The 14020-nt window shown below is 44.0% G+C and overlaps 1 protein-coding gene and 1 long non-coding RNA gene across 5 annotated transcripts in view; one reads left to right on the top strand and one right to left on the bottom strand.

The window, feature by feature from the left end:
* PALD1 (phosphatase domain containing paladin 1) overlaps positions 1 to 14020 on the bottom strand; it is a 192362-nt gene that overhangs the window by 146937 nt on the left and 31405 nt on the right. The window lies entirely within an intron of this gene.
* On the top strand, positions 2650 to 5343 carry LOC125640686 (uncharacterized). The gene is made up of 2 exons (XR_007357858.2): positions 2650 to 2826; positions 3492 to 5343. It is a non-coding gene; the product is annotated as an uncharacterized LOC125640686 (long non-coding RNA).

The raw sequence follows: 14020 nt of genomic DNA on the forward strand, positions 1-14020 counted from the left end.
GGGAAGGTTCCCAAGTCTCCCATGCTAAGGCCAACCCTAAGTCCATTGAGGCTCATTTGCTGCCCTGGAGAAAACACTTTTCTTATCCATTTGGGTGGGTAATAGAGAGACTAACTCAGGGGTCGGCAACCTTTCAGAAGTGGTGTGCCGAGTCTTCATTTATTCACTTTAATTTAAGGTGCGTGCCAATAATACATTTTAACGTTTTTTTAGATGGTCTCGCTCTATAAGTCTATATATTATATAACTAAACTATTGTCGTATGTAAACAAGGTTTTCAAAATGTTTAAGAAGCTTCATTTAAAGTTAAATTAAAATGCTGATCTTACACCACCAGGGTCCAGCAGACAGCAGCGTGCCATTAAAAATTGGCACACGTGCCATAGGTTGCCAACCCCTGGACTAACTGATTTTCAAATACTAAAGTTTTAAAATGCCTTTAGTTGTCATCTAGGTCTATAGGTAGAAAGTGAAATCCTGCTCACCTAAACTCATGTGACTAATCCCACCCAAGTCACTAGGACTACTGATGTGTGAGTATGGTGAGCAGGATTTGTGGAGTAAGAGGGGAATAAATGTTCAGCCAAAAGGAACCAATTTAGGGCATGGGGAACTTCATTCTGAGTATTTCCACTACACTTTCCTTGTCAGCTGCTGCCAGACACCATTTCCTAATTTAACCTGACTAGGAGCCGAGATCATAGGAGATAAAGTAGAGGGGGATGAGGTTTTGCAGTTCAAACAACTGTTAAACTAATCATACCAATAATATAACTTGTTTAGGATTTAATCAGCCTTTAATATCAGGGGATTTGGGATCTCTGAGCTCTAACCCATTTCTGCTCTTATATTTTACCTCCTCACTTTCTCCATCTATCACCCAAGCCAAACACCCTACACATTACAGACACATACCAACCAACCAAAGGTGGATCAACAAGCAAGACTGCCTCCCAGTGCTCTCAGCCTGACTGGCCGGAAAAAGCAGGGGACCTGTGGTAGTGTGACTGCTGGGCTGACTATAAATATCAGTTTAAAGCAGAAGCCCTTGATACAACATTTCCATATTTTGTACACTGGCTTTTCAGAAACCAAATCCCACACCTTGCATCCCCATGCAGATTTCTTGGTCTGACAGCAGATAAGCAACACAGTCTTAGCCCTGGTCTACACTACAAGTTTAGGTCGAATTTAGCAGCATTAGATCGATTTAACCCTGCACCCGTCCACACGACGAAGCCATTTTTGTCGACTTAAAGGGCTCTTAAAATCGATTTCTGTACTCCTCCCCGATGAGGGGATTAGCGCTGAAATCGACATTGCCGGGTCGAATTTGGGATAGTGTGGATGCAATTCAATGGTATTGGTCTCCAGGAGCTATCCCAGAGTGCTCCATTGTGACCGCTCTGGACAGCACTTTCAACTCAGATGCACTAACCAGGTACACAGGATAAGCACCAGGAATTTTTGAATTTCATTTCCTGTTTGGCCAGCGTGGCGAGCTCATCAGCACAGGTGACCATGTAGTCCCAGAATCGCAAAAGAGCTCCAGCACGGACTGAACGGGAGGTACTGGATCTGATCGCTGTATGGGGGACAAATCTGTGCTATCAGAACTCCGTTCCAAAAGACGCAATTCTAGTGGGTGCCCCTACCACTACCCCTAACCCATCTCTGTCCGTGGACACCTGCAAGGGGGGGGGAATCTCACACAACAGGCATGAGGATTTTGGGGACGAGGAAGATGAGGAGGAGGAGAGTGCACATCAGGCAAGCGGAGAAACCGTTCTCCCCGACAGCCAGGAACTGTTTATCACCCTGGAGCCAATACCCTCCCAAGGCGGGCTCCCGGACCATGAAGCTGGAGAAGGCACCTCTGGTGAGTGTACCTTTGTAAATATAAATACATGGTTTAAAAGCAAGTGTGTTTAATGATTAATTTGCCCAGAAGACGTGGGATGCATTTGCAGCCAGTACAGCTACTGAAAAGTCTGTTAACGTGTCTAGGGATGGAGCAGAAATCCTCCAGGGACATTATTAAGGGGACATTCAGAGGTGGCCATTCCTGCTGGGCTGTTTGCCTGTGGCTGAAAAGAAACCATCCCCACTTTTAGCCATGCGGTGGAGAGGGGGGGAACTGGTTCACGCTGAGCTGTTCACATTTGGCTGGCAGGGATCTTCCCTGTTACTAGTCACGCGGTGGGAGGAGGGGCGAAGCGATCATCCCAGAGAATGGGGGGGAGGGGTAAATTGGGTTTGTGTTGCGCATTAACCAGAAAACCGCAGCCCCTCGTTTTAAATGGCCAACCCAACTGGTGCTTGGTTTGGGAAAGGAGGGCGCTGCTGTTTGAAAGCATTCCCAGGTGTTATGAAGGCTGAAGAAGCCAAAAGACTGTGGTTTACCACAGCTGTCTGCAAGCCGAATTCTGTTGCCCGGCCCTGCGTGTGTGATCTCTCACACCAAACCAGCAGTCCTCAACATAAGAGGCAAAATGCGACCTTGTACCAAAAGCACGTGCTATTTAACGTTAACAGCTTGGTTCATCGTGAAAGAGTCTACCCACTGTTCTCTAGAATGTGTCTCTTTAAATACTACTTTCCCTTTTTTCCCCTCCCGCAGCTGCAAATGTTTCAACGCTCCCCCTATCATCTCCGTCCCAGAGGCTAGCGCAGATAAGAAGGCAAAAAAAACCGCACTCGTGATGAAATGTCCTGAGCTCATGCAGTCCTCCCGCACTGAAAGAGCTCAGCAGAATGCGTGGAGACAAACAATGGCAGAGTCCACAAAAGCAGAAAATGAACACGAGGACAGGAGGGACGAGCAAGGTGAGAGGTGGCGGCAGTGTGATAAGAGGAGGCAGGATGCAATGCTGAGGCTACTGGGGGATCAAACTGATATGCTCTGAGGTCTGATGGTGCTGCAGGAAAGGCAGCAGGAGCACAGACTGCTGCTACAGCCCCTGCGTAACCACCCGCCCTCCTCCCCAAGTTCCATAGCCTCCTCACCCAGATGCCCAAGAACGGGGGGGGAGGGAGAGGAGAGAAGAGAAGAGGGCTCCAGGCACCCAACCACTCCACCCCAGAGGACTGCCCAAGCAACAGAACGCTGGCATTCAATAAGTTTTGAAGTGCAGTGTGGCCTTGTCCTTCCCTCTTCCACCACCCTACCCAGTGCTTCCCTCCTCCCGCACCCCTCTCGGGCTACCTTGGCAGTTATCCCCCTATTTGTGTGACGAATTAATAAAGAATGCCATTGCAGCAAAGCCATCCACTATGACCTGCACATTTCCCAGAGTCACTACCCTTGAGAGCAGCAGCTCAGTGATTGCGTTGGCTACTTGCAGCACAGCAGCCCCCACAGTAGTTTTGCCCACTCCAAATTGATTCCCGACTGACCGGTAGCTGTCTGGCGTTGCAAGCTTCCAGAGGGCTATCGCCACTCGCTTGTGAACTGTGAGGGCTACTCTCATCTTGGTATTCTTGCACTTCAGGGCAGAGGAAAGCAAGTCACAAAGTTCCATGAAAGTGCCCTTATGCATGCAAAAGTTTCTCAGCCACTGGGAATCATTCCAGACCTGCAACACTTTGCAGTTCCACCAGTCTGTGCTTGTTTCCCGGGCCCAGAATCAGCGTTCCACGACATGAGCCTGCCCCACTGCCACCAGGATGGCCAAACTGCCAGGGCCCGTACTTTGAGAGACGTCTGTGTCCATGTCCTCATCACTCTCATCACCACACTGCCTTCGCCTCCTCGCCTGCTCTTACAGGTTCTGGTTCTACATATACTGCAGAATAATGCGCAAGGTGTTTACAATGCTCTTAACTGCCGCGGTGATCTAAGCAGGCTCCATGCTTCCCGTGGTATGGCATCTGCAGGACAGCAGAGTTGCAGCAGAGGCGGTGGCTGACGACGGATGCCACAAGAACAGATATTTATAGAGAATGACGAGAGGACCTGCGAGATGGATTCATGAAAGCAGGAGAGCAGAGTTGCAGCAGAAGCAGTGGATGATGACAGTTAGTACCGCGTACATTTCCCGAGGAAGAACACACATTCCCGGGAGCCCATAACAGACAACATGGAGAAATTCGCTATTGAGACAATAGCAGCATAGCAGAGTTGCAGCGGCAGTGGTGGATGACGACGGTTAGCAATCCTACTGCACCGTCTGCTGAAAGCAGTATGGCGTCCGCATGGAAAAAAGGCATGAAATGATTGTCTGCCGTTGCTTTCACGGAGGGACGGGCGACTGACGACATGTACCCAAAACCACCCGCGACAATGTTTTTGCCCCATCGGACATTGGGAGCTTAACCCAGAATTCCAATGGGCGGCAGAGACTTCCGGAACTGTGGGATAGCTACCCACAGTGCAACGCTCCGTAAGTCGATGCTAGCCACCGACTTAATGCGCTTAGTGTGGACGTACATAATCGACTGTATAAAATCGATTTATAAAAATCGATTTCTATAATATCGACCTAATTTCGTAGCGTAGACATACCCTTTGCTACAGAAGTAAAGGGAAAGCAATCTTTACATAGCAGTACTGCCCAGGGTTTAATCAGACACCTGACCCCACACAGGACAGAGTGCACACGCACAAGCCAATCAGTCAGCCAAGTATGGCTCTTACCCTGCTTAAAAGTGTTACACCAGGACTGGACTCTGTTATGTACATGTCTCAATGGCTTTGTCTGATGCTATTTGATTGTGCCAGATAGTTTAAAATTCATACCACAGACTGAGATTAAAAGGGACATTCTCAACTTGGGGGAGGGAGGGAGGGAATCGCATTTCTGCTTGGAAATGCTGTGCCTACAGAAGGCACAAACAACAACTGAGATTACTAGAACTTAAACTCAGAAACTAAACAAAAATACGTTTCTTTACTTTGTGTATCTGACAGCACTGTTCCTCTGCATTGTCAGTTTCTCCCTTGCTAAAGAGATTCTCAAACATCAACAAAGGAGCAAAAAACCTAATTAACAAAACTGTAAATGATTTTAAAATGATTTAAAATATATTAGAATGTCTACTTAGAGAGCAGGCAGAATTTTTTTTTTAATTAGTCAGTTTAAAAAAAAATGAATAGGCAGTGTCCCTTTGCAAGGGAATGGTATGGATAGTTTACATCTCCGTTCCAGGGAAGACAAATGAACTTGTGGGGTTGAGAAAGGGACATGTTCCTGGTTCACTACCGAGGTCACTGGCTTTGCATTGCAGATATATATACTATACCTATGTCTACAGATAAAAATTCAACAATGGTAAGTCTCCATATGTTTTATACAGTATCTCATTTCCATCTAACTGAATACTCAAAATATAATTATGCATCAGGTTGTCAGCGTCAGAGGCATACATTTCTTTAGATGCATTACATACAGAGCCATGAAGTACCGAACTTTTAGACTTTACTCTGAAGGGCTCTCTTATTTCACAGATGGGCAACCTCCCAAAACCACCAAGAACAGTCTAGTAGTTAAGGGGCATTTTTGACCAAATATTTTAAACTCTCATCTATCTACAGATGTACTGTAGCAAGTCTTCAAGACCCTTGGTAAATGGAACAACCAGTCCCCATAAAGGAATAGTCAGCATTGCTCCTAATTGTTATGTATGGCAAGTTGTTATTCAGGACATTGTGGAAAAGGCAGACTCTCTCCTACCTACTTTCTAACTCCAGGTAAAGCACCTCATGCAGTTCATTTACAAAGTACTTCTCCACCACCTTTATAGACTATGCCACTACATACCAACAGTAAGATGGAGTCCTCAGCTTCTGAGGCAAAGAGAGGAGAGATCTCTCACGGCTCTAACTCTGCCTACCAGCATCCACCTCTCCCCCTTCCCACCTCTCCATTTGCACTTCCTTCCTGTGCCTTTTGTACCATCTGGGCTAATGAGTTAGTTAGCCCTTTAACTCTCCCACTCCATTCCAGTTCTATCACTTGGGAGAAGATCCCGTACAGAGGTGTGCTCTGATGCAACTAATTGGAGTTGCAGTGATCAGACTGCTGGCTGAGCTGCTGTTGCCCACCACTGTCACAGGCCGCAAGGCTCATTTACTCAGTCTGGGATTGGCACAAACACTACAGTGGTGAGGCCCTTAGAATTCCTATAAAGAAACAAATGCCCTCCATGAAAAGCATGGTGTACGGTATCATACAACGAAACTTTAGCTCTTCATTCCTACTCCACTGACATCTCCATCTGTACTGTATATAAAGCACTAGTCTGACCCACTTGCATATGGCACCAGACTAGCACATTAAAAACTTATTACATAGAAAGTTAAATTATTCAAACGCACAATTCTTAATGAGGGGATGATGTTCAAGCAACGTTGAATTTCATTGTTTTTTTTCCTGCTATTTCTTATAAACAGCTCTCACAGTCCTAACTTGCGGCGCTTCCTGCCACTGCACGCAGCAGTGTCAATGCACTTCATCCTTAATCTACAACACCCACAGATATTCTAGTCCCACTTTTCTCCTGAACAGAGACTAGCAACGTGCATTAGTGTGTGTCAAGTATGTTGATGTGGCCACGCATACACAGAGGGATACTGCAAGTTTTCTCTTTTCCTGTGACACTTCCAAACCTGGAATCACAGCTCTTTTCCCAACCCTGTGCATAGTTCAAAACAACAGCGATACCGTAGAACCTCCGAGTTATGGACACCGCGGGAATGGAGTTTGGGCTCCAGCTGACATGCCAGGACAGGATTCAGCCGCAGCATGAGTTTGCAAGCTTGTCTCCCTCCCAGCAGAGGGGGGAGGAGGGGTAAAAACAGCATGTCCTCCCCCCGGCGGGAGGGGTGAAAGCTGCGCAGACCCCAGAGCTGCTCCTGCGCTGTTGTCTCCGGCTGCCTTGGGCTGGCAGCCCCAGCATCTTGCTGTAAGTGGCTGCCCTGTGAATGGGAGTGGGGACAGGCAGCCCAGATGTGCCTATCTTTAAGACACAATACAGGCCCAGTACAGTACTTGCCTCTTTTTTTTGGATCTCTGTTGCTGCCTGATTGGTTACTTCTGGTTTCACATGGCGTCTGGTTGATCGATCAGTCCATAACTCTGGGGTTTGTATCTTTGAGATTCTACTGTATTTTAATTCCTGGCATCATCACTTAGGGCTTGATACTACAAGGTGCTGAGTATTTCTGGCCCCAATCCAGCAGAGCAAATAAGCACCAGCAGTCCCACTGAAGTCAACAGGACTACCCACGTGCTTAAGTGGATCAAGGCGGGAGTGGTCATCACCTCACATGATGAAGCCTTTCGTCTGTTTAGAAATAGGACAGATAGTTCAATGCTTTGTGGCATACAGCTTGACTACAGGTATTTGTAGGGAAATAGAAAAAAAGGTTTACAGAATCCAGTCTAATTATCTTGGTGATGATAAATATAAAAATAATATACAGCACTTTAGTGTTTTATGTTTCCCATGTGCTCTATAAACACTAACCAGTTAATCCACACAACACCCAATGTACATAAGTAGGTAGGTAGTTAGGTAAATAATCATCTCTGTTTTACAAATAGAGAGACAGGGATTATGTGACTTGCTCAAAGATGCAGAGTTGGGCACAGATCTTGCAAGAATCGGATTGAAGAACTGGTTCCTAAATGAACAGTGGAACTGGATTAGAAATAAATTCATTATTTTCAACAAATTTAGAAAAAAATCATTTTAAATAGTGTTAAAATGTAATAAAAATAAAAATTAATTAGGTTGGGTTGAAATTTAAGTGCCCAATCCCCCCCTCCCCAAATCAGTTATTTATATCATTGATTATGTTTTCTCAAGTTTATCCTATGTCAATCAGGTCACATCACAATACCAGCAAAATGAAAATAAAGGTAAGTATTTTTTTTTTAAAAATCAGGGTTCCTGATTCCTACTTTATGCTAAGTCCACCAAATCATGCTGCTGGAATGGTAAACCCTGAACATTTATATTCTCTATATTCACCAAAACATTAGTAAAAATCAAAGGCTTAATTCACCTACCAGGGTTTCTTCCAAAGCTCTAAAAGTTTGGTAGAGAATGGATGAAAAGAGGCGCTATCTGTCCCTCCTAGTATTTTTAATTTAAGATAAAACCAAAGCACAAAGGCCCTGATTCAGATTTACAGTAAGGCCCCTTTACTCCACACTGGCAGTAGTAAATGAGAATCAGGCCCACAGTTTGCAATGTATCACTCTTTAAGGTTTTCTAAACTTTTCCCCTTTTGGAGGTCAGCCTATTAAAGAGAAAACAAGCACTAGTCTCAGCAGATACTCTTCTCTTAGTAAGACAGAAAATAAATAAATACCCAAGCAGGAAGTGCTGGCCTACCTTGACAGGAAGTGATCACACAAATGGACAAAGACATTTTCTGTCCGAGGGCAATATGTTAATTGAGAGGCACACATCTGCTTGCGAACTGGGCCATTGGAATAAATGGAATGGGAAATGTGTGGCAGTAAAAACGGAAATATGTTATTGTGGAAGACAGTAGCAGTCAGAGGATTGAACCTGGAAGGAAGTGACTTAATCAAGCATTCTGTCCTCTGTTATTTCCCACTGAACATCCTGTGCATCCTATGCACGCCTCTTTCACCCTGTTTCACAAAGCAACAGCCTCTTAAAATCTACAGGTTTCAGAGTAGCAGCTGTGTTAGTCTGTATTCGCAAAAAGAAAAGGAAGACTTGTGGCACCTTAGAGACTAACAAATTTCTTTGAGCATAAGCTTTCGTGAGCTACAGCTCATTTCATCGGATGCAGTGTATCCTATTTCCAGCAGAGGGGATCTGGATGGCTCCTTATCTTTGCATTCCCAGCCATCACACTGTACTTCTTGTTTTGAACAGTGTTAAGCAAACAGCTTGTAAATGTGTGATAGGGTAAGATCAGTGAGCTAGAGTAGGGGAGGGACCAAAAACAGCAGGATCCTGCTCTCTTTAATTGCAGCTATTAACAATTGCTAGACCTGCTCCCTTCATTATACCACAGAATCCCTTTAATAGTAAACTAAAACAAAACACACCCAGATCTGATACCTTGTGCATTATATTCTTCCCATGCCACCATAAATAAAGATCCCTTGGTGGACATGCTGCCCGCATCTTTCTCTGCAGAAGGTTGTGGTAGATTAAAGAAAAGAGTCAGGAAAGAGCAATTAAATGAGACTAAGACACCTCAGTTATTTCTCCTCTGTGCGTACGTGGCTCCAGGATTATAAAAAGGGAAAATGGATGGTTGAGGAGACTTGTTATAGGATACAGAGCCCTTTATCTCTAGTTTCAGAGTAACAGCCGTGTTAGTCTATCTTTGCAAAAAGAAAAGGAGTACTTGTGGCACCTTAGAGACTAACCAATTTATTTGAGCATGAGCTTTCGTGAGCTACAGCTCACTTCATCGGATGCATACCGTGGAAACTGCAGAAGACATTATATACATGAGGAAATGTTCACAGAGACCATGAGGACAGTGGGATGGGAGGGGGTATTGTTTCATGGTCTCTGTGTGTATATAATGTCTTCTGCAGTTTCCACGGTATGCATCCGATGAAGTGAGCTGTAGCTCACGAAAGCTCATGCTCAAATAAATTGGTTAGTCTCTAAGATGCCACAAGTACTCCTTTTCTTTATCTCTAGAACACTGTATCAGTAATGAGAGAAAGTAGCTGGCATCTTACACCCTGTGACTTAGGTGAAATGAGTTGATGGTTTCAGCCCGGTGGTTTCTAGTGGGTTGATGGCCACATTATAAAAGATCACCTCAGTCAGTACCAGCTGGCACTTTAGGATGGCAACTTCTGCCAAGAGTCTGAGAAGTGAATGAAAACAGAGTGAATTCTCCTACAGCCACTCAATGCAATCCCTCCACATCAGGACCAACGTACACTGATAGGACGATGTAAGGGAAGAAGGCACTGTCCCTATTGTGTTTGTCCTGTGGCTAAGGTTCACCAAAGCTATCAGCGTGGCTCCTTTCACCAGCACTAACTTCTCAACTTTAACCATTTCAATGATGATAGAAACCTCAAGGAACATTATAGCAGTGGCAATAAGCTTTGTAAAAGTGGGAAAGGGAAGGGACAGAACATTAAGCATGCAGCCCTTAAGAGGAAAACAGGAAGATGGAAAGGCCTTTTTTCCCCTAAGTCAGTGCACTAACCCTTGATAGCCCTGGAGTTAAGGCAGATCAGAGCCAAGAGACATCCTGTGCAGCAGGACAGCTGTAGTATTCTCTAGTACCGTTTGCTACCAGATCACTTCAGACCGGAATACTTCAGGTCTGCGTGCATTTCCTACACAGAGAACATTCAGCACTTTGCTTGATTTGAAGTTAGTTTAAGACTCATTAAAGCTGAGCCCATTATTTGTGCACAGAACAACTTGCACAAGCGGAAGCTGCCACGGCTCACCCCTAATCCTGACCTTCTGTGAACCTTGGCATTACACGTTCCCTCCCCACCACAGTTCTCTCAATTCGGAGAGACAGAAACCTTAATATTTCCAACAATCTCTTGAGCAGAGAAGCCTTGTTGCATTGTGCTGTATAGTTGTTTTGCGACAGGCAGTGTTGATCTTCATTTCCTCAGGGTTGGAGTAGCTTGAAGATTCCTGAATGGCTCAGTTTCAGGCTTCAAGAGAGCCTTCAATCTGCCCTTCTTGAAAACAATTGACAAACACAGCGGCCAAATGCAGTAGTCATTTTTAGGCCATTTTTCTAAAGTGCTCTACATAATACTGCAGGAAAACCACCACGCAAAAGAACACGATAAGATGATATCACTAAAGTGTCCACTTCGCAGGTTGTTTATAAAGGGTGGCAACTAGATTAACTAGAAAGGAGGTGGGGGAATAGGAACTGCACAGCTCTTTTAGAACTAGGGATTTTTTTTACAGAAGAAACACTGACTCTTGTCTGTCTATACTTGTTTGAGAATGTTGCACTTCACTTGTTAATCACTTGAAACTGCTGATAACATCATAGCAAAGTAAAGAGGAGAGATGGCAAACAAGACACACACACCCCAAGTGTTGCTGCAACTGTCCCTGGCCCTTACACAGGTGATGGAGAAGGCTCCTTGCATTCTCCCTGTTTGCGCTAGGGTCAGGGTGGTTACTATTATTTGTATTACAGTATCACCAGGATGTCCCGAGATTGGAGCCCCACTGTATAATCATATAATAAACAGCCCTTGCCTCAGAATTTACAACCTAAATAGACAAAACAGCCAGGACAGGAGGAGGAACTTGCCCAGCAATTCAGGGGCAGAACTGGGAATGGAACCCACACCTCCTGATTGCTAACTGCATTAGCAGCTCCCAAGCACGTGCATGGACTACCATGGTAGCAGCAACTGAGTGTTACTATGTTAATTTAAAAATGAATGTTGCTATGGACATAGTAAAATTAAGGTTTATACATATGGCTATCAGTCCTTCATGAGTAACAGAGTCAAACAATTCTCTTCATTCACGACCACCACAAGGCCCAGCCCAGCAAACCCAAAATCAGAACTCAAACTCAGGCCCCCTGCATGTCACCTTAAAAGCACCCAATCTAATCTAGGTCTGTTCCACCTTAACATTGGGTTTGTGGGTTTATTAAGATTTAATCTATTGATTAAGAAATGGATTTACACACAAATATCTTTAATAATTACATTATACCTTGATATTCTACCTCCACTGAGAGAGCTGGTAATTTAATGGAGACAGCTACAGATGAAGACACTGACCAAACACCACCTAATGTCAGCATAGGAAGCAGAGTTGGAAAAACTAGACATAACAGATGGCTTTCATTATGTATATGCAAGAGGAACAATCACTGGCAAGAGCTAAACAAAGGGCCTGTACTTGTTTTATTGTAAATTTAGTGTATTTAAATACTCTGGATACAGACTAGATTTATTGTCTGTAATTATTAGTATTTCAAATGCCATAGAAAGTGAACTGCAAACATTTAGATTTTAAAATATCTTTTCCATTTGTATATTTATCAAGTGTCTGTGTGTCCTCTGCTAAAATGTTGTCCAGTAACTTCAAGAAGCAACCCTTATAGGACTTCACAGATACCTGTCCACCTCTGACAGCAGAGAATCCTTTACGGTTGATTATTTTTCCAGTGTCTTAAGTGGCTGGAGCATAACAGCACTGCAAAACGGATGTGCTACACCTAGATTCCAGCTCCCTATGGGTGGACACAAATAGGCCCTGTACTTAAAGAGAAAATAAAACAGTTTAAAAAAAAAAGCACACACCAAAAAAAAAAAAAAACACACCACACAACTTATGCTGTTGTGACCTTAACAGCATCCCAATGAAAGAGGGCAAGGGCTCCCTGATATCTGGTGGTAAGTATCAGCTGGCCTGACCAGTTCACTGTACCTCAAGTAATGTCATAACCTGTATCTAAAAAGGTATCATGCAAGATATCAATGGAAAGCTAACAACATACTGATCATCAATATTATTGTGTGCTGTATGTAACAAGGGCAAACGCAAAATTACAAACATATTGGGAATTGTTACCAAAATGTGTCTGCCAGGCAGAACTAAGGGCTAGCCTACACTGGCAACGTTAACCACCTCCACGAGTGGCCTACCTACCATCACTGTCTACACTGGAACGTTACAGTGCTGAAACTTGCTGCGGCCAGCCAGGTGTTTTTTCACACCCCTAAGCGAAAAAGTTGCAGCGCTGTAAAGTGCCAGTGTAGACAAGCCCTCAAGTTACCCCACCCTAGACAAAGGAAGGTGGTTCTGCCACCTAAACGGTACATTAAGAGGAGACAATGGGAGTACAATTTACATAGAAGATAAACAGGACCATCAAGCTAACAAGGAGAGGAGGTAACCACTCAGCATCACTGCAGACGGAAGACATTGCAGGAAACAGAATAATTTGCATTTTAGCAGACACCAGCAGGAGAAGAAGTCAGCATGGAGCTTCCTTCACCACAAGACTCCATGTTGCTTTCCTCAGAGCTTGAGCAAACTTTACTTTGTAGAGTAATCGTCAGAAGAATCCATTTCAAAGATTGACTAGACCAGTGGTTCTCAACCAGGGATATGTATACCCCTGGGAGCACACAGAGGTACATCAACTCATCTAGATATTTGCCTAGTTTTACAACAGGCCACATAAAAAGCACTAGCGAAGTCCTTACAAACTAAAATTTCCTACCAACAATGACTTATTTATACTGCTCTATATACTATACACTGAAATGTAAGTACAGTATTTATATTCCAGTTGATTTTATAATTATATGGTAAAAATGAGAAAGTAAACAACTTTTCAGTAATAGTGTGCTGTGACATCTGTATTATTATGTCTGATTTTGTAAGCAAGTCTTTTTTAAGTGAGGTGAAATTTGGGGGTACACAAGCCAAATCAGACTCCTGAAAGGGGTACAGTAGTCTGGAAAAGTTGAGAACCACTGGACTAGACTATAAATGAAAGGGGTGAAGAACCCCAAATTATCTTTCACCTAAGACGACAAAGGAACTGAGCACTTTGGACTTTGTGGAAGATCCTGACCAGAGGGTTTGGTCGGCCATCCTGATGAAAGGAAGAGTGGTAAGAAAACTACCTTGAAAAAAGACTGCAGCTTGTTTGGCTAAGTCTAGAAAGTGTTCTTCACTTTGATTTGCTTGTAACCATTTCTAACTCTGTCCTTTATACTTGAACACACTTAAAGTCCTATCTCGTTTTGTTAATGAGCTTTTTTACTTGTAATATAAACCAACCAGTGCTGTGTTTGATTTAAAGTGGATGTTTAACGGGAGTTAATGTGGCAAGTTGTTGGGCTCTCTCTTTAAAGGAGAAAATAAACCTTATTATTTCTCTGAGTGTTCCAAGCTTCAGACCATGTGGTTTTGAGAAAATTTGGGACTGGTAGGGTCATCTTGCCTGGGGTAACCAGAGTGTGGCTGGGATGTGACAAGCAGGCTGCTGGAAACGGAATGCTGAGTCAGAGCTGCTTAACCCACAGACACTCAGTGCAGGCTTGTA

The sequence above is a fragment of the Caretta caretta genome, chromosome 7 (genome assembly GCF_965140235.1).
Source record: "Caretta caretta isolate rCarCar2 chromosome 7, rCarCar1.hap1, whole genome shotgun sequence".
NCBI classification, from domain to species: Eukaryota; Metazoa; Chordata; order Testudines; family Cheloniidae; genus Caretta; species Caretta caretta.